General features: G+C 40.4%; 1 protein-coding gene across 18 annotated transcripts in view; it reads left to right on the top strand.

The window, feature by feature from the left end:
- Nucleotides 1-24470, top strand: part of LOC134327068 (receptor-type tyrosine-protein phosphatase delta-like) — a 469775-nt gene that overhangs the window by 160942 nt on the left and 284363 nt on the right. For 17 of the 18 annotated variants that reach the window (XM_063009137.1, XM_063009145.1, XM_063009142.1 and 14 more), the window contains 2 exons: nucleotides 19789-19861; nucleotides 19954-20078. The gene's annotated coding sequence lies outside the window, so the exon portion shown is untranslated. Of the gene's footprint in view, nucleotides 1-18299; nucleotides 18316-19788; nucleotides 19862-19953; nucleotides 20079-24470 lie in introns of those variants that run through there. The other variant, XM_063009140.1, reaches the window with a different exon arrangement.

The raw sequence follows: 24470 nt of genomic DNA on the forward strand, positions 1-24470 counted from the left end.
TGTGTGTATGTATATGAGTGTGTGTATGAGTGTGTGTATGTATATAAGTGTGTGTGTGTGTGTATGAGTGTGTGTATGTATATGTGTGTGTGTGTATAGCTATGTAAGTGTGTACGAGTGTGTGTATGTATATGTGTGTGTGTGTGTATGTATATAAGTGCATGTATATGAGTGTGTGTATGAGTGTGTGTATGTATATAAGTGTGTGTGTGTGTATGAGTGTGTGTATGTATATGTGTGTGTGTGTGTATGTATATAAGTGTGTGTGTGTGTATGAGTGTGTGTATGTATATAAGCGTGTGTGTGTATTTAAACCGCGTCCTACTTCTGAACACGCCGATAAAGCCGCCGCGCGTTCCGGGGCTAATATGGAGCGAGCGCCGCCGAGCCCATAGCGGAATACATTAGCCTGTCAAAATGGAATATTTAATCAGAGCGTAAACACGCCTCACACACTCTGAGGAACAGTAGTTTTTACTCCAGACGTCCACCAGACGTCTCTCCCAGCGGTTCACTCGGCCTCTGTGGGAGGAGTGTGTGTGGGAGTGTGTGTATGTACTATATAAGTGTGTGTATGTACTATATGTGTGTATGAGTGAGTGTAGAGTGAGTGTGTGTGTATATACAGTATATAAGTGTGTGTATGAGTGTGTGTATGTATATGAGTGTGTGTATGAGTGTGTGTATGTATATGAGTGTGTGTATGAGTGTGTGTATGTATATGAGTGTGTGTATGAGTGAGTGTATAACTGTGTATGAGTGTGTATGTATATAAGTGTGTGTGTATGAGTGTGTGTATGTATATAAGTGTGTGTATGAGTGTGTGTATGTATATAAGTGTGTGTGTATGAGTGTGTGTATGTATATAAGTGTGTGTGTATGAGTGTGTGTATGTATATGAGTGTGTGTATGAGTGTGTGTATGTATATGAGTGTGTGTATGAGTGTGTGTATGTATATAAGTGTGTGTGTATAAGTGTGTGTATGTATATGAGTGTGTGTATGAGTGTGTGTATGAGTGTGTGTATGTATATGAGTGTGTGTATGAGTGTGTGTATGTATATGAGTGTGTGTATGAGTGTGTGTATGTATATAAGTGTGTGTATGAGTGTGTGTATGTATATGAGTGTGTGTATGAGTGTGTGTATGTATATGAGTGTGTGTATGAGTGTGTGTATGTATATGAGTGTGTGTATGAGTGTGTGTATGTATATAAGTGTGTGTATGAGTGTGTGTATGTATATAAGTGTGTGTATGAGTGTGTGTATGTATATAAGTGTGTGTGTATGAGTGTGTGTATGTATATGAGTGTGTGTATGAGTGTGTGTATGTATATGAGTGTGTGTATGAGTGTGTGTATGTATATGAGTGTGTGTATGAGTGTGTGTATGTATATAAGTGTGTGTATGAGTGTGTGTATGTATATAAGTGTGTGTGTATGAGTGTGTGTATGTATATGAGTGTGTGTATGAGTGTGTGTATGTATATGAGTGTGTGTATGAGTGTGTGTATGTATATGAGTGTGTGTATGAGTGTGTGTATGTATATAAGTGTGTGTATGAGTGTGTGTATGTATATGAGTGTGTGTATGAGTGTGTGTATGTATATGAGTGTGTATGAGTGTGTGTATGTATATGAGTGTGTGTATGAGTGTGTGTATGTATATGAGTGTGTGTATGAGTGTGTGTATGTATATGAGTGTGTGTATGAGTGTGTGTATGTATATGAGTGTGTGTATGAGTGTGTGTATGTATATAAGTGTGTGTATGAGTGAGTGTATAACTGTGTATGAGTGTGTATGTATATAAGTGTGTGTATGAGTGTGTGTATGTATATAAGTGTGTGTGTATGAGTGTGTGTATGTATATGAGTGTGTGTATGAGTGTGTGTATGTATATGAGTGTGTGTATGAGTGTGTGTATGTATATACAGTGTATCACAAAAGTGAGTACACCCCTCACATTTCTGCAGATATTTAAGTATATCTTTTCATGGGACAACACTGACAAAATGACACTTTGACACAATGAAAAGTAGTCTGTGTGCAGCTTATATAACAGTGTAAATTTATTCTTCCCTCAAAATAACTCAATATACAGCCATTAATGTCTAAACCACCGGCAACAAAAGTGAGTACACCCCTAAGAGACTACACCCCTAAATGTCCAAATTGAGCACTGCTTGTCATTTTCCCTCCAAAATGTCATGTGATTTGTTAGTGTTACTAGGTCTCAGGTGTGCATAGGGAGCAGGTGTGTTCAATTTAGTAGTACAGCTCTCACACTCTCTCATACTGGTCACTGAAAGTTCCAACATGGCACCTCATGGCAAAGAACTCTCTGAGGATCTTAAAAGACGAATTGTTGCGCTACATGAAGATGGCCAAGGCTACAAGAAGATGGCCAACACCCTGAAACTGAGCTGCAGCACAGTGGCCAAGATCATCCAGCGTTTTAAAAGAGCAGGGTCCACTCAAAACAGACCTCGCGTTGGTCGTCCAAAGAAGCTGAGTGCACGTGCTCAGCGTCACATCCAACTGCTGTCTTTGAAAGATAGGCGCAGGAGTGCTGTCAGCATTGCTGCAGAGATTGAAAAGGTGGGGGGTCAGCCTGTCAGTGCTCAGACCATACGCCGCACACTACATCAAATTGGTCTGCATGGCTGTCACCCCAGAAGGAAGCCTCTTCTGAAGTCTCTACACAAGAAAGCCCGCAAACAGTTTGCTGAAGACATGTCAACAAAGGACATGGATTACTGGAACCATGTCCTATGGTCTGATGAGACCAAGATTAATTTGTTTGGTTCAGATGGTCTCAAGCATGTGTGGCGGCAATCAGGTGAGGAGTACAAAGATAAGTGTGTCATGCCTACAGTCAAGCATGGTGGTGGGAATGCCATGGTCTGGGGCTGCATGAGTGCAGCAGGTGTTGGGGAGTTACATTTCATTGAGGGACACATGAACTCCAATATGTACTGTGAAATACTGAAGCAGAGCATGATCCCCTCCCTCCGGAAACTGGGTCGCAGGGCAGTGTTCCAGCATGATAATGACCCCAAACACACCTCTAAGACGACCACTGCTTTATTGAAGAGGCTGAGGGTAAAGGTGATGGACTGGCCAAGCATGTCTCCAGACCTAAACCCAATAGAACATCTTTGGGGCATCCTCAAGCGGAAGGTGGAGGAGCGCAAAGTCTCGAATATCCGCCAGCTCCGTGATGTCGTCATGGAGGAGTGGAAAAGCATTGCAGTGGCAACCTGTGAAGCTCTGGTAAACTCCATGCCCAGGAGAGTTAAGGCAGTTCTGGGAAATAATGGTGGCCACACAAAATATTGACACTTCAGGAACTTTCACTAAGGGGTGTACTCACTTTTGTTGCCGGTGGTTTAGACATTAATGGCTGTATATTGAGTTATTTTGAGGGAAGAATAAATTTACACTGTTATATAAGCTGCACACAGACTACTTTCCATTGTGTCAAAGTGTCATTTTGTCAGTGTTGTCCCATGAAAAGATATATTTAAATATCTGCAGAAATGTGAGGGGTGTACTCACTTTTGTGATACACTGTAAGTGTGTGTGTATGAGTGTGTGTATGTATATAAGTGTGTGTATGAGTGTGTATGTATATAAGTGTGTGTATGAGTGTGTGTATGTATATAAGTGTGTGTATGAGTGTGTGTATGTATATAAGTGTGTGTATGAGTGTGTGTATGTATATGAGTGTGTGTATAAGTGTGTATGTATATAAGTGTGTGTATGAGTGTGTGTATGTATATAAGTGTGTGTATGAGTGTGTGTATGTATATGAGTGTGTGTATAAGTGTGTATGTATATGAGTGTGTGTATGAGTGTGTGTATGTATATAAGTGTGTGTATGAGTGTGTGTATGTACAGTGTATCACAAAAGTGAGTACACCCCTCACATTTCTGCAAATATTTCATTATATCTTTTCATGGGACAACACTATAGAAATAAAACTTGGATATAACTTAGAGTAGTCAGTGTACAGCTTGTATAGCAGTGTAGATTTACTGTCTTCTGAAAATAACTCAACACACAGCCATTAATGTCTAAATAGCTGCAACATAAGTGAGTACACCCCACAGTGAACATGTCCAAATTGTGCCCAAAGTGTCAATATTTTGTGTGACCACCATTATTATCCAGCACTGCCTTAACCCTCCTGGGCATGGAATTCACCAGAGCTGCACAGGTTGCTACTGGAATCCTCTTCCACTCCTCCATGATGACATCACGGAGCTGGTGGATGTTAGACACCTTGAACTCCTCCACCTTCCACTTGAGGATGCGCCACAGGTGCTCAATTGGGTTTAGTCCATCACCTTTACCTTCAGCTTCCTCAGCAAGGCAGTTGTCATCTTGGAGGTTGTGTTTGGGGTCGTTATCCTGTTGGAAAACTGCCATGAGGCCCAGTTTTCGAAGGGAGGGGATCATGCTCTGTTTCAGAATGTCACAGTACATGTTGGAATTCATGTTTCCCTCAATGAACTGCAGCTCCTCAGTGCCAGCAACACTCATGCAGCCCAAGACCATGATGCTACCACCACCATGCTTGACTGTAGGCAAGATACAGTTGTCTCGGTACTTCTCACCAGGGCGCCGCCACACATGCTGGACACCATCTGAGCCAAACAAGTTTATCTTGGTCTCGTCAGACCACAGGGCATTCCAGTAATCCATGTTCTTGGACTGCTTGTTTTCAGCAAACTGTTTGCGGGCTTTCTTGTGCGTCAGCTTCCTTCTGGGATGACGACCATGCAGACCGAGTTGATGCAGTGTGCGGCGTATGGTCTGAGCACTGACAGGCTGACCTCCCACGTCTTCAACCTCTGCAGCAATGCTGGCAGCACTCATGTGTCTATTTTTTAAAGCCAACCTCTGGATATGACGCCGAACACGTGGACTCAACTTCTTTGGTCGACCCTGGCGAAGCCTGTTCCGAGTGGAACCTGTCCTGGAAAACCGCTGTATGACCTTGGCCACCATGCTGTAGCTCAGTTTCAGGGTGTTCGCAATCTTCTTATAGCCCAGGCCATCTTTGTGGAGAGCAACAATTCTATTCCTCACATCCTCAGAGAGTTCTTTGCCATGAGGTGCCATGTTGAATATCCAGTGGCCAGTATGAGAGAATTGTACCCAAAACACCAAATTTAACAGCCCTGCTCCCCATTTACACCTGGGACCTTGACACATGACACCAGGGAGGGACAACGACACATTTTGGCACAATTTGGACATGTTCACTGTGGGGTGTACTCACTTATGTTGCAGCTATTTAGACATTAATGGCTGTGTGTTGAGTTATTTTCAGAAGACAGTAAATCTACACTGTTATACAAGTTGTACACTGACTACTCTAAGTTATATCCAAGTTTCATGTCTATAGTGTTGTCCCATGAAAAGATATAATGAAATATTTGCAGAAATGTGAGGGGTGTACTCACTTTTGTGATACACTGTATATGAGTGTGTGTATGAGTGTGTGTATGTATATGAGTGTGTGTATGAGTGTGTGTATGTATATAAGTGTGTGTGTATGAGTGTGTGTATGTATATGAGTGTGTGTATGAGTGTGTGTATGTATATGAGTGTGTGTATGAGTGTGTGTATGTATATAAGTGTGTGTGTATGAGTGTGTGTATGTATATAAGTGTGTGTGTATGAGTGTGTGTATGTATATAAGTGTGTGTATGAGTGTGTGTATGTATAGAAGTGTGTGTATGAGTGTGTGTATGTATATGAGTGTGTGTATGAGTGTGTGTATGTATATAAGTGTGTGTATGAGTGTGTGTATGTATATAAGTGTGTGTGTATGAGTGTGTGTATGTATATAAGTGTGTGTGTATGAGTGTGTGTATGTATATAAGTGTGTGTGTATGAGTGTGTGTATGTATATGAGTGTGTGTATGAGTGTGTGTATGTATATGAGTGTGTGTATGAGTGTGTGTATGAGTGTGTGTATGTATATGAGTGTGTATGAGTGAGTGTAGAAGAGTGTGTATGAGTGAGTGTATAACTGTGTATGAGTGTGTATGTATATAAGTGTGTGTGTATGAGTGTGTGTATGTATATAAGTGTGTGTGTATGAGTGTGTGTATGTATATAAGTGTGTGTGTATGAGTGTGTGTATGTATATAAGTGTGTGTATGAGTGTGTGTATGTATATGAGTGTGTGTATGTATATGAGTGTGTGTATGAGTGTGTGTATGTATATAAAGTGTGTGTGTATGAGTGTGTGTATGAGTGTGTGTATGTATATAAGTGTGTGTGTATAAGTGTGTATGTATATAAGTGTGTGTATGAGTGTGTGTATGAGTGTGTGTATGTATATAAGTGTGTGTGTATAAGTGTGTATGTATATAAGTGTGTGTATGAGTGTGTGTATGTATATGAGTGTGTGTATGAGTGTGTGTATGAGTGTGTGTATGTATATAAGTGTGTGTATGAGTGTGTGTATGTATATAAGTGTGTGTGTATGAGTGTGTGTATGTATATAAGTGTGTGTGTATGAGTGTGTGTATGTATAGAAGTGTGTGTATATGAGTGTGTGTATGTATATAAGTGTGTGTGTATGAGTGTGTGTATGTATATAAGTGTGTGTGTATGAGTGTGTGTATGTATATAAGTGTGTGTGTATGAGTGTGTGTATGTATAGAAGTGTGTGTTATATGATGTGTGTGTATGTATAGAAGTGTGTGTGTATGAGTGTGTGTATGTATATAAGTGTGTGTGTATGAGTGTGTGTATGTATATAAGTGTGTGTGTATGAGTGTGTGTATGTATAGAAGTGTGTGTATATGAGTGTGTGTATGAGTGTGTGTATGTATAGAAGTGTGTGTGTATGAGTGTGTGTATGTATAGAAGTGTGTGTGTATGAGTGTGTGTATGTATATAAGTGTGTGTGTATGAGTGTGTGTATGTATATAAGTGTGTGTGTATGAGTGTGTGTATGTATAGAAGTGTGTGTATATGAGTGTGTGTATGAGTGTGTGTATGTATAGAAGTGTGTGTGTATGAGTGTGTGTATGTATAGAAGTGTGTGTGTATGAGTGTGTGTATGTATATAAGTGTGTGTGTATGAGTGTGTGTATGTATAGAAGTGTGTGTGTATGAGTGTGTGTATGTATAGAAGTGTGTGTATATGAGTGTGTGTATGAGTGTGTGTATGTATAGAAGTGTGTGTATATGAGTGTGTGTATGTATATAAGTGTGTGTGTATGAGTGTGTGTATGTATATAAGTGTGTGTGTATGAGTGTGTGTATGTATAGAAGTGTGTGTATATGAGTGTGTGTATGAGTGTGTGTATGTATAGAAGTGTGTGTATATGAGTGTGTGTATGTATATAAGTGTGTGTGTATGAGTGTGTGTATGTATATAAGTGTGTGTGTATGAGTGTGTGTATGTATATAAGTGTGTGTGTATGAGTGTGTGTATGTATATGAGTGTGTGTATGAGTGTGTGTATGTATATGAGTGTGTGTATGAGTGTGTGTATGAGTGTGTGTATGTATATGAGTGTGTATGAGTGAGTGTAGAAGAGTGTGTATGAGTGAGTGTATAACTGTGTATGAGTGTGTATGTATATAAGTGTGTGTGTATGAGTGTGTGTATGTATATAAGTGTGTGTGTATGAGTGTGTGTATGTATATAAGTGTGTGTGTATGAGTGTGTGTATGTATATAAGTGTGTGTATGAGTGTGTGTATGTATATGAGTGTGTGTATGTATATGAGTGTGTGTATGAGTGTGTGTATGTATATAAGTGTGTGTGTATGAGTGTGTGTATGAGTGTGTGTATGTATATAAGTGTGTGTGTATAAGTGTGTATGTATATAAGTGTGTGTATGAGTGTGTGTATGAGTGTGTGTATGTATATAAGTGTGTGTGTATAAGTGTGTATGTATATAAGTGTGTGTATGAGTGTGTGTATGTATATGAGTGTGTGTATGAGTGTGTGTATGAGTGTGTGTATGTATATAAGTGTGTGTATGAGTGTGTGTATGTATATAAGTGTGTGTGTATGAGTGTGTGTATGTATATAAGTGTGTGTGTATGAGTGTGTGTATGTATAGAAGTGTGTGTATATGAGTGTGTGTATGTATATAAGTGTGTGTGTATGAGTGTGTGTATGTATATAAGTGTGTGTGTATGAGTGTGTGTATGTATATAAGTGTGTGTGTATGAGTGTGTGTATGTATAGAAGTGTGTGTATATGAGTGTGTGTATGTATAGAAGTGTGTGTGTATGAGTGTGTGTATGTATATAAGTGTGTGTGTATGAGTGTGTGTATGTATATAAGTGTGTGTGTATGAGTGTGTGTATGTATAGAAGTGTGTGTATATGAGTGTGTGTATGAGTGTGTGTATGTATAGAAGTGTGTGTGTATGAGTGTGTGTATGTATAGAAGTGTGTGTGTATGAGTGTGTGTATGTATATAAGTGTGTGTGTATGAGTGTGTGTATGTATATAAGTGTGTGTGTATGAGTGTGTGTATGTATAGAAGTGTGTGTATATGAGTGTGTGTATGAGTGTGTGTATGTATAGAAGTGTGTGTGTATGAGTGTGTGTATGTATAGAAGTGTGTGTGTATGAGTGTGTGTATGTATATAAGTGTGTGTGTATGAGTGTGTGTATGTATAGAAGTGTGTGTGTATGAGTGTGTGTATGTATAGAAGTGTGTGTATATGAGTGTGTGTATGAGTGTGTGTATGTATAGAAGTGTGTGTATATGAGTGTGTGTATGTATATAAGTGTGTGTGTATGAGTGTGTGTATGTATATAAGTGTGTGTGTATGAGTGTGTGTATGTATAGAAGTGTGTGTATATGAGTGTGTGTATGAGTGTGTGTATGTATAGAAGTGTGTGTATATGAGTGTGTGTATGTATATAAGTGTGTGTGTATGAGTGTGTGTATGTATATAAGTGTGTGTGTATGAGTGTGTGTATGTATAGAAGTGTGTGTATATGAGTGTGTGTATGAGCGGTTCACTCGGCCTCTGTAGGAGGAGTGTGTGTATAAGTGTGTATGTATATAAGTGTGTGTGTATAAGTGTGTGTATAACCGACACACACGGGCGTGTGAAGCGTGGCGGCGGCGGCGTCCTCACCCGTATCGATCTCTCACCGTGATCCTAATGAGTCCTGCTCTGGAGCTGGATAAGATTGATGCCTCGGTGACGGAGACGATCGAACCTGTCCACGTACAGGACGGCGTTTGACTAATCGCCACAGCGCCCCGCCCTCAGACGTCAGCCAGGCACGCGGGCTGAGATTCGAACCCGGATCACAGAGGCCGTGAACCAGCACGATATAGGGATTGGGAGGTCAGGAGTCGTACCCTGAAATAGAATAAATAAATAAAAGTTAGAATTAAGATTCTGATTCGTTATTTTAGTGCTTCACCAGGTTTAGCCGGCGCTAAGCTAGCTCCTAAGAGCGTAAATCCTCCTGCGCTAATCCTCCCGCGCGACTCGGCTGCACCTCACTTCATTATGCTGCTGATGTAACCCGACACCTCCGTCCTGCAACCGTCCCAAAACCCTTCAGGTCCTGTCAGACAGAGGTGCAACAATACAGATGTGCTGGCTTTAAATCCACTGGAGGCTCAATTCCTCAGGCCAGATGTGTCAGGAGGTCTGAGACGTCCCGGTCGTGCAGTCATGGGTAAACGTGGTGAGGGTTACTGGGTGGGTTTACTGGTCTGCACTGGTATTTGGGAGTGTGCCGGTCCGTGTGTGATTGTGCTGGTATCTGGGTCACTGGTGGAGATCAGGATTATTGGTACAACAGCACCGACTGCTGGTTCATTCAGGAAGCGCAACACAAGCTTCAGCTTCTTCTCCTCTCAGGATCAACTTCATTCTTAAGCTTATTCTGTTTTATTCTCGCTCTTTTTATAAGTTTCTTTATTATTTTACACTTTCAGTGCATTTACACAACACATTAAAATAATAATAATAATAATAAAATATATATATGGGAGGCTTTGTACGTAAGTACAGTACAGTTCAGTAAAAAAAAGAATCTGTGATCAGTTCAGATTTATTCTAACTCTATCTGTTATGATTGAGTTAGAATATAAACACACCCTCACACACCCTCACACCCTCACACACCCTCACACCCTCACACCCTCACACACACACACACACACACACACACACACACACACACACACATAGAGTAGAAGATTTATAGCCTGACAGAATGCTTCATCTAATAAGTGAAATAAAATAAAATATAAATAGTATATTAATAAATTAAATAGTAAAAATAATAAATAAAAATAATAATAATAAAAAAATAATAAAAAAGAAAATGCTAAAAGAAAAGAAGAAAATAAAAAGGAAAATGCATAAATAAAATAATAAAAGAAAAAAGGAAATGCATAAATTAAATAATAAAATAAAAAAGAAAATGCATAAATAAAATAATTTAAAAAAAGAAATGCATGAACAAAATAATGCATACATTAAATAATAAAAATGCATAAATAACAACTAAAAAGGAAAGGCATAAATTAAATAGTACAAAAACGATGAAAATGCATAAATAAAGTAACAAAAAATGAATAAAAATAGTAAAGAATGAATAAAAAATAGTAAAAAAAATAAATCAAATAATTAATAAATAAAATAGTAAAATAAATTAAATGCATAAATAAATCAATACAATAATTAATAAATAAAGTAGTAAAATAAAAAAAAATGCATAAATAAAATAGTAAAACGAAGAAATTGCATAAATAAAATAATTAAAAAAAAAATGCATAAATACAATAATAAAATAAAGAAGGAAATGCATAAGTAAAATAATTAAAAAGTGCATAAATAAAATAATAAAAAATGGGAATTTGCATAAAATAGTAAAAAAAAGATAATGCAAAAATAAAGTAGTAAAAAAAAGTGACAAAAGGCGTAAATAAAGTATAAAAAATTCTATATATAAATGCTTAAATAAATGATTTTAAAAAATGCATAAATGAAACAGTAAAAAATATAAATGAAGAAGCATAAATAAACTAGTGATGAAGATAACAGGATGTTGTGAGATGCTGAAGACGTAACGCGATCGTCCCTCTCCCCGGTTATAGATCTGAAGGCCAGGTGAGCCCAGGCAGGAAATAGTTTGATAATAAATGATGGATGAGAGAGCGCAGGAACCAGGAACCAGCTCAGGTTTCCTTAAAGGCCTTCAGCCAGACGCCTCGTCTTCCTTTATTCAATTTCCTTCCTTCACCTAATGCTCCTCTTCTCAGTGACTCGGCCTCGGTCCGCCCCGCCCCGCCCCGCCTCGCCTCGCCTCGTTCCCCCATCGCTCTTCATCTGCCTTTCATCTCACTCAGCTCCGCCCGTTTCTGTCCGTGATTGATAGTCACCGGATAACCAGCCTCATTCTTCCATTCCTTTATCCTCCAACCTAGTCATATCCAGTTCCCCTGATTAAATGTAACTATTATTATCATATCTCCCTCTACTGCTCCAAACCCCGACCCTGTCTGAGACGCATGTTCAGTACGGACCGCTTCTTTTCACCTGTACCTGTATCAGGTTCGGAGAGTCACGCACTGCTCTCCATTATCCCCCGTCTCTGTGCAGCGCCTCGACCAGCCAGCAGAGGGCGCCAATGTAGCGCCTTCAGATTAAGCAGTCATGATTGTGGGATTGTGTAGGCACCCGGTCGGTCGATAGCACCGGTGTGCTAGCTTTGGGCTATGCTCACACACACACACACACTACATACACTCACATACACACACTATCTCTCTCTCTCTCACACACACACATACACTTATAGTACACACAAACACACACACACAGTTCACACACACTACACAAACACTCACACATACACACTCTCTTGTACACAAACACTCTCACACAAACACACACACTCTTTCTTACACACACTCACAGTACACACACATACACAGTACACACACACACACTCATAGTACACACACACACTTATAGTACACACACACAGTACACACTCACATACACACACACTATCTCTCTCTCTCACACACACATACACTTATAGTACACACAAACACACACACACAGTTCACACACACTACACAAACACTCACACATACACACTCTCTTGTACACAAACACTCTCACACAAACACACACACTTTCTTACACACACTCACAGTACACACACATACACAGTACACACACACACACTCATAGTACACACACACACTTATAGTACACACACACAGTACACACTCACATACACACACACTATCTCTCTCTCTCACACACACATACACTTATAGTACACACAAACACACACACACAGTTCACACACACTACACAAACACTCACACATACACACTCTCTTGTACACAAACACTCTCACACAAACACACACACTCTTTCTTACACACACTCACATACTCATAGTACACACTACACAAACACACACTCACAGTACACACACATACACACAGTACACACACACACACACTCATAGTACACACACTCACATACACACACACTATCTCTCTCTGTCACACACATACTCATAGTACACACTACACAAACACACACTCACAGTACACACACATACACACAGTACACACACACACACACTCATAGTACACACACTCACATACACACACACTATCTCTCTCTGTCACACACATACTCATAGTACACACTACACAAACACACACTCACAGTACACACACATACACACAGTACACACACACACACTCATAGTACACACACACATACACACTCTCTTGTACACAAACACTCTCACACAAACACACACACTCTTTCTTATACACACACACTCATAGTACACACACACACACACAGTACACACACACAGTACACACACTCACATACACACACACTATCTCTCTCTCTGTCACACACACACTCATAGTACACAAACACACAAACACACACACTACGCAGACACTCACATACACACTCTCTCTTGTACACAAACACACACACACACACACACACACACACACTCATCATACACACACACATTGACTCTTTCTTTCACACACTCATAGAACACACTGCACAGTACACACACAAACACACACACAGTACACACATTCTCTCTCACACAAACACACAGACATACACACACTCTCCCGTACACAAACACACACTCACTCTTTCACACATACACACACACTTACACACTCACAGTACACACTCTCTCTCACGCAAACACACACACTTACAGTACACACACACACACACACATACACACTCACATACATACACACACACACTCTCCCGTACACAAACACACACTCACTCTTTCACACATACACACACTTACACACTCACAGTACACACTCTCTCTCACGCAAACACACACACTTACAGTACACACACACACACACACATACACACTCACATACATACACACACACACTCTCCCGTACACAAACACACACTCACTCTTTCACACATACACACACTTACACACTCACAGTACACACTCTCTCTCACGCAAACACACACACTTACGCTTTCACACACACACACACAGTACACACACACACACACATACACACTCACATACATACACACACACACTCTCCCGTACACAAACACACACTCACTCTTTCACACATACACACACTTACACACTCACAGTACACACTCTCTCTCACGCAAACACACACACTTACAGTACACACACACACACACACATACACACTCACATACATACACACACACACTCTCCCGTACACAAACACACACTCACTCTTTCAAGTCAAGTCAAGTCAAGTCAACTTTATTTATATAGCGCTTTTTACAATAGACATTGTCTCAAAGCAACTTTACAAAATCCAGGACCAACAGATACAAAAACACACACTCACTTACACACTCACAGTACACACTCTTCTCTCACACAAACACACACTCTTCTCTCACACAAACACACACACTTACGCTTTCACACACACACACACACAGTACACACACACACACACATACACACTCACATACACACATACACACACTCTCCCGTACACAAACACACACTCACTCTTTCACACACTCACTTACACACTCACAGTACACACTCTTCTCTCACACAAACTTACGCTTTCACACACACACACACACAGTACACACACACAGTACACACACACACACACATACACACTCACATACACACACTCTCCCGTACACAAACACACACTCACTCTTTCACACATACACACACACTTACACACTCACAGTACACACTCTCTCTCACGCAAACACACACACTTACGCTTTCACACACAGTCACACACAGTACACACACACACACACACATACACACTCACATACATACACACACACACTCTCCTGTACACAAACACACACTCACTCTTTCACACATACACACACACTTACACACTCACAGTACACACTCTCTCTCACGCAAACACACACACTTACAGTACACACACACACACACACACACATACACACTCACATACATACACACACACACTCTCCCGTACACAAACACACACTCACTCTTTCACACATACACACACTTACACACTCACAGTACACACTCTCTCTCACGCAAACACACACACTTACGCTTTCACACACACACACACAGTACACACACACACACACATACACACTCACATACACACATACACACACTCTCCCGTACACAAACACACACTCACTCTTTCACACATACACACACACTTACACACTCACAGTACACACTCTCTCTCACGCAAACACACACACTTACGCTTTCACACACACACACACAGTACACACACACACACACATACACACTCACATACACACATACACACACTCTCCCGTACACAAACACACACTCACTCTTTCACACATACACACACACTTACACACTCACAGTACACACTCTCTCTCACGCAAACACACACACTTACGCTTTCACACACACACACTTACAGTACACACACACACACATACACACTCACATACACACATACACACACTCTCCCGTACACAAACACACACTCACTCTTTCACACATACACACACACTTACACACTCACAGTACACACTCTCTCTCACGCAAACACACACACTTACGCTTTCACACACACACACACAGTACACACACACACACACATACACACTCACATACACACATACACACACTCTCCCGTACACAAACACACACTCACTCTTTCACACATACACACACACTTACACACTCACAGTACACACTCTCTCTCACGCAAACACACACACTTACGCTTTCACACACACACACACAGTACACACACACACACACATACACACTCACATACATACACACACACACTCTCCCGTACACAAACACACACTTACTCTTTCACACACTCACTTACACACTCACAGTACACACACACACACACTTACACACTCACAGTACACACTCTCTCTCACGCAAACACACACACTTACGCTTTCACACACACACACACAGTACACACACACACACACATACACACTCACATACATACACACACACACTCTCCCGTACACAAACACACACTTACTCTTTCACACACTCACTTACACACTCACAGTACACACTCTTCTCTCACACAAACACACACACTTATGCTCTCACACGCACACACAGTACACACACACACTCACATACATACACACTCAAACACACACTACACACCAATAAATGTATTTGATCATTATCATTGTTTCCTCTTTTGCATTGTTCTAATTTGGATATATCCAAGTCCCTGGTGGAATCTGAGGACCCCTGGTGCCTGGGTGAACCCTCTCGCTGGCGTCAAGTCACATTTTCTCTCTCTCTCTCTCTCTCTCTCTCTCTCTCTCTCTCTCTCTCGCTCTCTCTCTCTCTCTCCTCATTGTGAGTGCATGTCTCTCTCTCCTCATGGTGTTCACATGTCTCTCTCTCTCTCTCTCTCCTCATGGTGTTCACATGTCTCTCTCTCTCTCTCTCTCTCTCTCTCTCTCTCTCTCTCCTCATGGTGTTCACATGTCTCTCTCTCTCTCTCTCTCTCTCCTCATGGTGTGCACATGTCTCTCTCTCTCTCTCTCTCCTCATGGTGTTCACATGTCTCTCTCTCTCTCTCTCTCTCTCTCTCTCTCTCTCTCTCTCTCTCTCTCTCTCTCTCTCATGGTGTTCACATGTCTCTCTCTCTCTCTCTCTCTCTCTCTCTCTCTCCTCATGGTGTTCACATGTCTCTCTCTCTCTCTCCTCATGGTGTGCACATGTCTCTCTCCCGTTATCTCGGCTGGTAGACGCCGCTCCCCTCCCCGTCACGCCGGGTTCTCTGACAGCCCCTGACAGAACGGCGGCGGGTAAACGGCTGAGGCGTGCACACACACACACACACACACACACCCGCGGGCGCCGGAGAGACGTGGCAGGTATCCAGACTAACACACCTGCCGTCAGGAGTGAACGCAGTGAGGTGTGAAGCAGCTTCTCCCAACACACTGAAAGTTCTAATCAGCGAGGGAGGAGATAAATGTAGACGTGAGAAGACGGAGAGCCAGATGCAAACGCCGCTAATTACAGGAGCGATACGGAACTCCGCTGAGCTTTTAACTAGCGGGAGCAGGACGCGCTTTAGCTACGACATCGATTTAATGCGAGCAGGGTGGACACGCCCTCACAGCGGGAAACTGAGGTCAAAGTTCAATCAGGTCGAACCTCGAGTTTAACAGCAACAAGCGGTACAAAAAATAAATAAAAAGAAAATCATGATTTTTGTCTTTGTTTAATTTTATCATTGAGTTAAAAATGAACAGTTAGGAGAAATTATTTCAGATCCCTTAAATTGTTGAATTTATTCATTTATTTTAATGATTTATTTATTTAAATTAATTAATTTGCATATTATTTATTTATTTATTTCATTTTTTTATTAATTATTGTTTGATTTATTCACTTGGCGCTGTAGCTCATTATTAAATTACTATTATTTCAATTAATTTACTTATGCTTTTATTTATCCATTGAATTATTATTTTCTCTTTATGTATGTATTTATTTATTTATTTATGTTTTTCCTATTATTTACTTATGTATTAATTAATAATTTTTTATTTTATTTATTTATTTTGTATTTATTCTTTTTTAAATTAATTTATGAATTTACATATTTATTTATTTATTTCTTAATTTATTCTTTTATTCATTCACTTGGCGCTGCAGCTCATTATTACACACTTGTCTAAACATAACACTGACAATATTTTCAAACTAATTCATATATTTTTATTTAATTAATTTATTTATGTTTTTATGTATCAATTTAATTATTATCTTTCCTTTTATATATATATATATTTTTTTTCTTTTTCTTTTTATTTATTTAATAATTTTTTTTATTTGTTTTGTATTTTTTTTTAATTAATGCATGAATTTACATATTTATTTATTCCTTTATTTATGTATCTATTTATTTCTTTATTTCTTATTCTTTTATTCATTTACTTGGTGCTGCAGCTCATTAGAACACACTTGCCTAAACGTAACACTGACAATATTTTAAACAAATTTATTTATTTATTAATTATTTTGAAGTTATTTTTAAATCACTAGACTCACTAGAGAGGAGGTGAGTTGTGATCGAGTCTCAGGTCTGTCAGGATGGTGTGCAGCTGTAACTCTCGGTCCTGTGCTGCCCCCTGGTGGAACCTCCTGTAATATCAGGACTCGTTTAAAGAGCCCTCAGTAAACACTTGATCATGTTAGAGGATTCAATGTTTCTTATATAAAAAAACATCTAGTAATAAACCTGAGCACGTTTTACATACACCGAGTGGCCAAAAGTATGTGGACACCCGGCTCATGAGCTAGCTGGACATTAAATCCTAAACTTATCAGCATTATTAATGATCGGACAAGTTGGATTTTGGAGTGTGCCTACTGGAATTTGTCCACTGTAGCTGTATGATAAAGGTCTGTGCAGGCCGTCGGGGTTCCTCCATATCAAACCTCATCAATCCGTGTCATGTGACCGGGCACAAATTTCCACAGACGTGCTTCAGAGTCTTGTGAGAAGCTTCTGAAAAGATCACATCACACACAGCTCTATTTAAATAGCCATAGTTCAGCTCACTGTTACCCGGCATCGATTGCTCAGGTCTGGCCAGATTGGAACGCTTTCTCCTGATCGATTGTTCGGGTCTGGGTCAGGGTGGAGCCACCTCAGGTCTGCTCAATCAATCAGCAGATCAATTAGCACTGCTACAGACAATACAGGCTAATTAAGAGCGATTAACCTGATGGACAGAGGATCGATGCCCACCGGTCAGTCTGATTCCTTTGATGTTGTGACTCGGCTTTGATCTTTCTGTTTGTTTGTTTGGGTTTCCTGAATGGAGGAGCTTTTGTGGACTGTAGAGACACTTGAACATGTCAGGACTGTTTTAAACGAGGTAAAGCACAGTTGTACAGTAACAGGACTCCTGAGCATGAACGTGTTGGTCCTCTCATTCTAAACCAGTGGTATTTATATAAAGTTGGACTCCAACAGTCCTAATATTTCCGGAAAGCATCTGTCAGGTCAGACACTGCTAGAGGAGAAGGCCTGGTTTATCCTGGGTCGTCGGTTGTATTAAAACGCTTATCAGCGAGAACAACAGTCGCTCTTCTGAGGAGCTTCACATGAGACTTTGATTTGAAGGATGTCTGTGTATGGGAATTTGTGCCCATTCAGTCAGTATGGCTGGGCACTTATTGATCAGTTGGTGTTCTGGTTCATCCAAGAGCTGCTGAGTGGTGCTGAGGTCAGAGCTCTGTTGTTGTTGTTATTATTATTAGTGTTTATTTCTATTTCTATTTATTATTATTATTATTATTATTATTATTATTATTAGTGTTTATTTATTATTATTGTTATTATTATTATTAGTGTTTATTTATTATTATTGTTATTATTATTAGTGTTTATTTATTATTATTATTATTATTATTATTATTAGCGTTTATTACTGTTATTATGTGTTTGTTTATTTATTTATTTATTTATTTATTATTATTATTATTATTAATTAGTGTTTATTTATTTATTCATATTTATTATTATTATTATTATTAATTATTATTATTAGTGTTTATTTATTTATTCATATTTATTATTATTATTAGTAATTATTATTATTAGTGTTTATTTATTTATTCATATTTTATTATTATTATTATTAGTGTTTATTTATTATTACTATTATTATTATTATTATTATTATTATGTTTATTTATTTATTATTATTATTATTATTATTAGTGTTTATTTATTTATTCATATTTATTATTATTATTATTATTATTAGTGTTTATTTATTATTACTATTATTATTATTATGTTTATTTATTTATTATTATTATTATTATTATTAGTGTTTATTTAATATTATTATTATTATTATGTTTATTTATTTATTATTATTATCATTATTATTATTATTATGTTTACTTATTTATTTAATCATTTTTTATTTATATTTTTTTATGAATAAGAAAGTACGTCTGTGGGAATTTGTGCCTGTTCGGTCAGTACGGCTGTGCACTGATTAATCAGTCTGTGTTCCGGTTCATCCCAGAGCTGCTGAGTGGGGCTGAGGTCAGGACTCTGTGCAGGACACTGGAACTTTTTTTGTTTTTTTTTTACATGTTTTGCTCATGCTGGGACAGGAACGGTCCTTCCCTAAACTGTTGCTGCACAGTAGAAAGCATCTGTTGATGTTTATTAATGTTTATTTTGTTCTGTTTGTTCTGTTGCAGGAGAATCCGGAGGAGTTTTATCTCTTCCTTCCTCTGATCGCTGCAGCCCGAGCGTCCCGTCGTCTATCGAGCGGTAAGATGAACTAGCACGAACGTTTCACTAAAGCACCGAGTCTTAATCACGCTACATCCTGAAATGCCACGCCCGTCGTGTCTCCCTCTCAGGTGCGCTCAGTGGTGATCACTTCCTGTCGGGGGCAGGTGTAGAGAGGGAGGTGTGCATGTCTCAGGCTCTGACATCATCATGACACAAGCGTGACCTGATTGGATCAGAAGAGTCTCCGCTCTGGGTAAGTGAACCCCGCCGTGACCCCCCGTCCTCTCCTGCAGCTGTTTATAAAACGGGCCATCAATCGAAATGTTGTGGGTTCAGATCTCAGCTCTGCCATGTAGCCAATCTAAGATACACTGTACACATGTAGACGTACACCGATCAGCCATAACATTAAAACCACCTCCTCGTTTCTACACTCACTGTCCATGTTATCAGCTCCACTTACCATATAGAAGCACTTTGTAGTTCTACAATTACTGACTGTAGTACTGACTTGTGGTCAGGACCCCCACAGAGCAGGTATTATTTAGGTGGTGGATGATTCTCAGCACTGCAGTGACACTGACATGGTGGTGGTGTGTTAGTGTGTGTTGTGCTGGTATGAGTGGATCAGACACAGCAGCGCTGCTGGAGTTTTTAAACACCTCACTGTCACTGCTGGACTGAGAATAGTCCACCGACCAAATACATCCAGCCAACAGCGCCCCGTGGGCAGCGTCCTGTGACCACTGATGAAGGTCTAGAAGATGAGCGACTCAAACAGCAGCAATAGATGAGCGATCGTCTCTGACTTTACATCTACAAGGTGGACCGACTAGGTAGGAGTGTCTAATAGAGTGGACAGTGAGTGGACACGGTGTTTAAAAACTCCAGCAGCGCTGCTGTGTCTGATTCACTCATACCAGCACAACACACACTAACACACCACCACCATGTCAGTGTCACTGCAGTGCTGAGAATCATCCACCACCTAAATAATACCTGCTCTGTGGTGGTCCTGTGGGGGTCCTGACCATTGAAGAACAGGGTGAAAGGGGGTAACAAAGCATGTAGAGAAACAGATGGACTACAGTCAGTAATTGTAGAACTACAAAGTGCTTTTATATGGTAAGTGGAGCTGATAAAATAGACAGTGAGTGTAGAAACAAGGAGGTGGTTTTAATGTTATGGCTGATAAAGGCATCCTCTGTTCTGAATCTTAGACCTAATATAGGGGGCGCTGTTGTGCACATCCCATCACATTCAGGCTCCGTTTGATTCTGATCGAGCTCATCGATTCCTCAGCGGGGAAAAGTATTGACGCCAGTGCACCAGCTCCGACTCTTACGGCTCAGTAGGGCTCGTTACAAGAGACAGGAATTTAAACTAACTGGAGATGTGTGTGTGTGCGTGCGCTCAATACGAACTCTCCAGCTGCATGAAAATATGGAATGCGCTGGTGCCACCGTGCCTCGCTAAAACGTCGGCGCGAATGTCGCCGGCGTCAGAGCTGCTGTTCCACACCCGAGAGTCGAGAGCTACGTGAACACGCTGAGTCACCGAGACGCCGGCTCAGTTTATCTCCCGGAACGCTCGCACTAGCGCTCGCACTCTCCACATCGCGGTGAGAGACGACGTGACACCCGCGCGGCGCCCATCGTCGCTAACGTCGAACGCGCCTCCCTTTGTGATGTCTGTCATTATCTACGGTTTTATCCAAATTGACTTGCAGTACTGTGACAGTACTACAGTCTAAGCAATTGAGGATTAAGGGCCTTGTGGTGGGGTTAGAACCAGCGACCTTCTGATTATTAGTCCAGTATCTTAACCGCTAGGCTCTGTTCAGACGGGCAGCGGTTGTGAGAAGTGGGCGTGTTTCGGGGCAGGCTGGAGGCTCGGTGGGTAGCACTGTCGCCTCACAGCAAGAAGGTCCAGGTGGAGCGCTCGGGGTCCTTTCTGTGTGGAGTTTTGCATGTTCTTCCCGTGTCTGTGTGGGTTTCCTCCCACAGTACAAAGACATGCAGTTGGGGGACACAGGTGTGTGTGTGTGTGTGTGTGTGTGTGTGTGTGTGTGTGCCCTGTTTGAAGTGTTTCCTACCTTTGTCCAATGAATCAGACCCACCGCAACCCTGACCAGGATACAGCAGTGGTAAAACAGGCCAGAATAAATGAGACATGGGGAACATGCAAAACTCTTCAGATACCCCAGGATTCGGGACTAAAATCAGCGCCCAGCTGACTGAATGGCCACGAATTCCCACAGACACACTTCAAAGTCTTGCGATCTAGCTGAAAAGAACACAGAGGTCACTCTATTTTAATAGAATTGATTTTAAAATGTGTATTTACAACAGGCCCGTGCTCAGGGGTCCAGATACTTTTGTCCTTGGTGGTTCTTTACACCTTTTATGTGGCTTTTTTTTTCCTGTACCTGTGTTTTCAGCTTCATCCACTAGATGGCAGTATTGGTTTTTAAATCATTCACCATGACTGCAGCGGATCCACGTACCCCTGATCATTTTGCAGACAGTCTTATCCAGATCGATTTACAGAACTGTGACAGTGTATTATCTGAGCAATTGAGGGTTAAGGGCCTTGCTCAAGGACCCAACAGTGGCAACCTGGCAGATGTGGGGCTTGAACCGGCAACCTTTCGATTACTAGTCCAGTACCTTGACCACTAGGCTACACCTGACATACATGAAAGTCCGGTATCAGCTATTCACTGTGTTTCAGTATTTATTCATCCATTCGTTCATTCCTTCTTACCACCTCCTTATCCTGGTCAGGGTCCCTGTGGCATGAACACGACTGAATCTTTTCAGTTCAGTGCACAGACCCTGAAGTTTTAAAGCCTGGAGATAAACGATTGATTGGACTGGGGAGGATTTGCGCTTGGTAGCTGTTGTGGATGAAATGGTCGATTGTGGGTGTTGATTTTTCACTCCTGCACTGTTGTTTCGGACCCAGTTTCATTCGGACTAGGCTGTAATCACACCCCACCCCTCACCCCCCGAATATTCAAGTTTGCTCAAAATGCGCCCCACAAAACATTACTGTCATAGTTAACAATAATGTGCTCGCTGTCCCTCTGTGCCGCTCAGTTTGGCCAGCAGATGGAGACAGAGGGTTTTGCTGCTGACCACCGCTGCAGGCGGAGCGTTTCCCATACATCACGGCTTCTCTCTGTCTTCTTTGCCAGCTCCTCGATTGGCATACCTGCTTTTCTCTCAGGCAGAACGGCAGCTTTCTGGTCATTAATGGAAACTCGCCCCGGTTTCGTCGCTTGTTACGCTCCAGTGATTTTTACCGCAACCCAGGCAACACAAACGATGCATCAAAACAAAATGAACTTCATTAATAAAAATTAGTGGCAGTCTGGTCCCACTGTGGTTTACAAGATGTAACGCAAAGCCTCCACAAGGGGGCGCTTGTGTACAAGTTTATTTCTTGTTCATGTGCCTGTAAATATTATTAGATTTCATTTCATTACTTTTCTGTGCCACCTATTTTAAATTTATTTATTTTATTTATTTATGCTGTCCCTTTTCCTGTAAAGCCTCCACAAGGGGGCACTTGTGTACAAGTTCATTTTGTGTTCACGTGTGTTTAAAAAAAATATTTAATTTTATTGTTTTTCTCTGCTACCTATTTATTTATTTTTATTTATTTAGTTATTTTAGTTAATTATTATTTATTTATTATTTTTTATTTATTTATTCATTTAATTTTAGTTAGTTAGTTAATAATTTATTATTTTTATTTATTTATTTATTTAGTTTTTTATTTATTTTTGCCAGGGTTTAAAAAAACCCGCTCTAGTGCATTGCAAGGATTCGGGATTCCAGGTTCGGACAGTTTCATGTTTTTTTCTTTTTTTCTAGAGCAACAGCAAAGTAGCCTGTCATTATTTATTTATTTATTTATTTATTTATATCTTCTTTTTTGTGAGTTGCAGATGTTTTCTTGTCTTTATTTATTTTTTATTCTGATTATTTTGGCCCCTTTAAATTGTTCACCTGCTCTTTTGTGAGCTGCTTTTAGCCGCAGTATCGTCCTAATTTAATTAAATATCTGCTCATGGGTTGTGTTTTTTAGTCTCGTTGGTTTGTAGGGATCTAGTGAGGCGCGTCCAGCTCCGTTACAACAACAGAATGAATTCTTTTTTATATTTTTAACCGTTTGCTTTGTACAGCAAGCGAGGGTTTAAACGTGTAGCGTGGAGATGTGATACAGAAGGAATTAGTGGCTTAGTTATCCAGATGAACGGTCCAGTTTGACCGTCGTCACCACATCTGGAACCGCAGATCATGGTAGAACGTTCTGGTGAAGGTTAGGCTGGTCGTCGGCAGCAGGGGGCAGCGACGTTTCTCTAGATCCCTTCAGATCTCTTCATCTCCGTCACGTCCTGGATCCCTCTCACTGATCCTGATGATCTGCTTTATCCTGATCAGGGTTTCGGTGGGTCCGGTATCCCTGGAATCACTGGCGCAGTAACACACCCAGCCAGGATGTCAATCCATTGATTGATTGATTGATTGATTGATCTCGATGAGCCTGGTGTGTATTGAGTCCTATAAAGGAGATCATATGCTTCCAGCTTTGAAGCAACAGTTTAGGGAAGGACCTTTCCTGTTCCAGCATGAGT

This window comes from Trichomycterus rosablanca, chromosome 14, assembly GCF_030014385.1.
Source record: "Trichomycterus rosablanca isolate fTriRos1 chromosome 14, fTriRos1.hap1, whole genome shotgun sequence".
Lineage (NCBI taxonomy): Eukaryota > Metazoa > Chordata > Actinopteri > Siluriformes > Trichomycteridae > Trichomycterus > Trichomycterus rosablanca.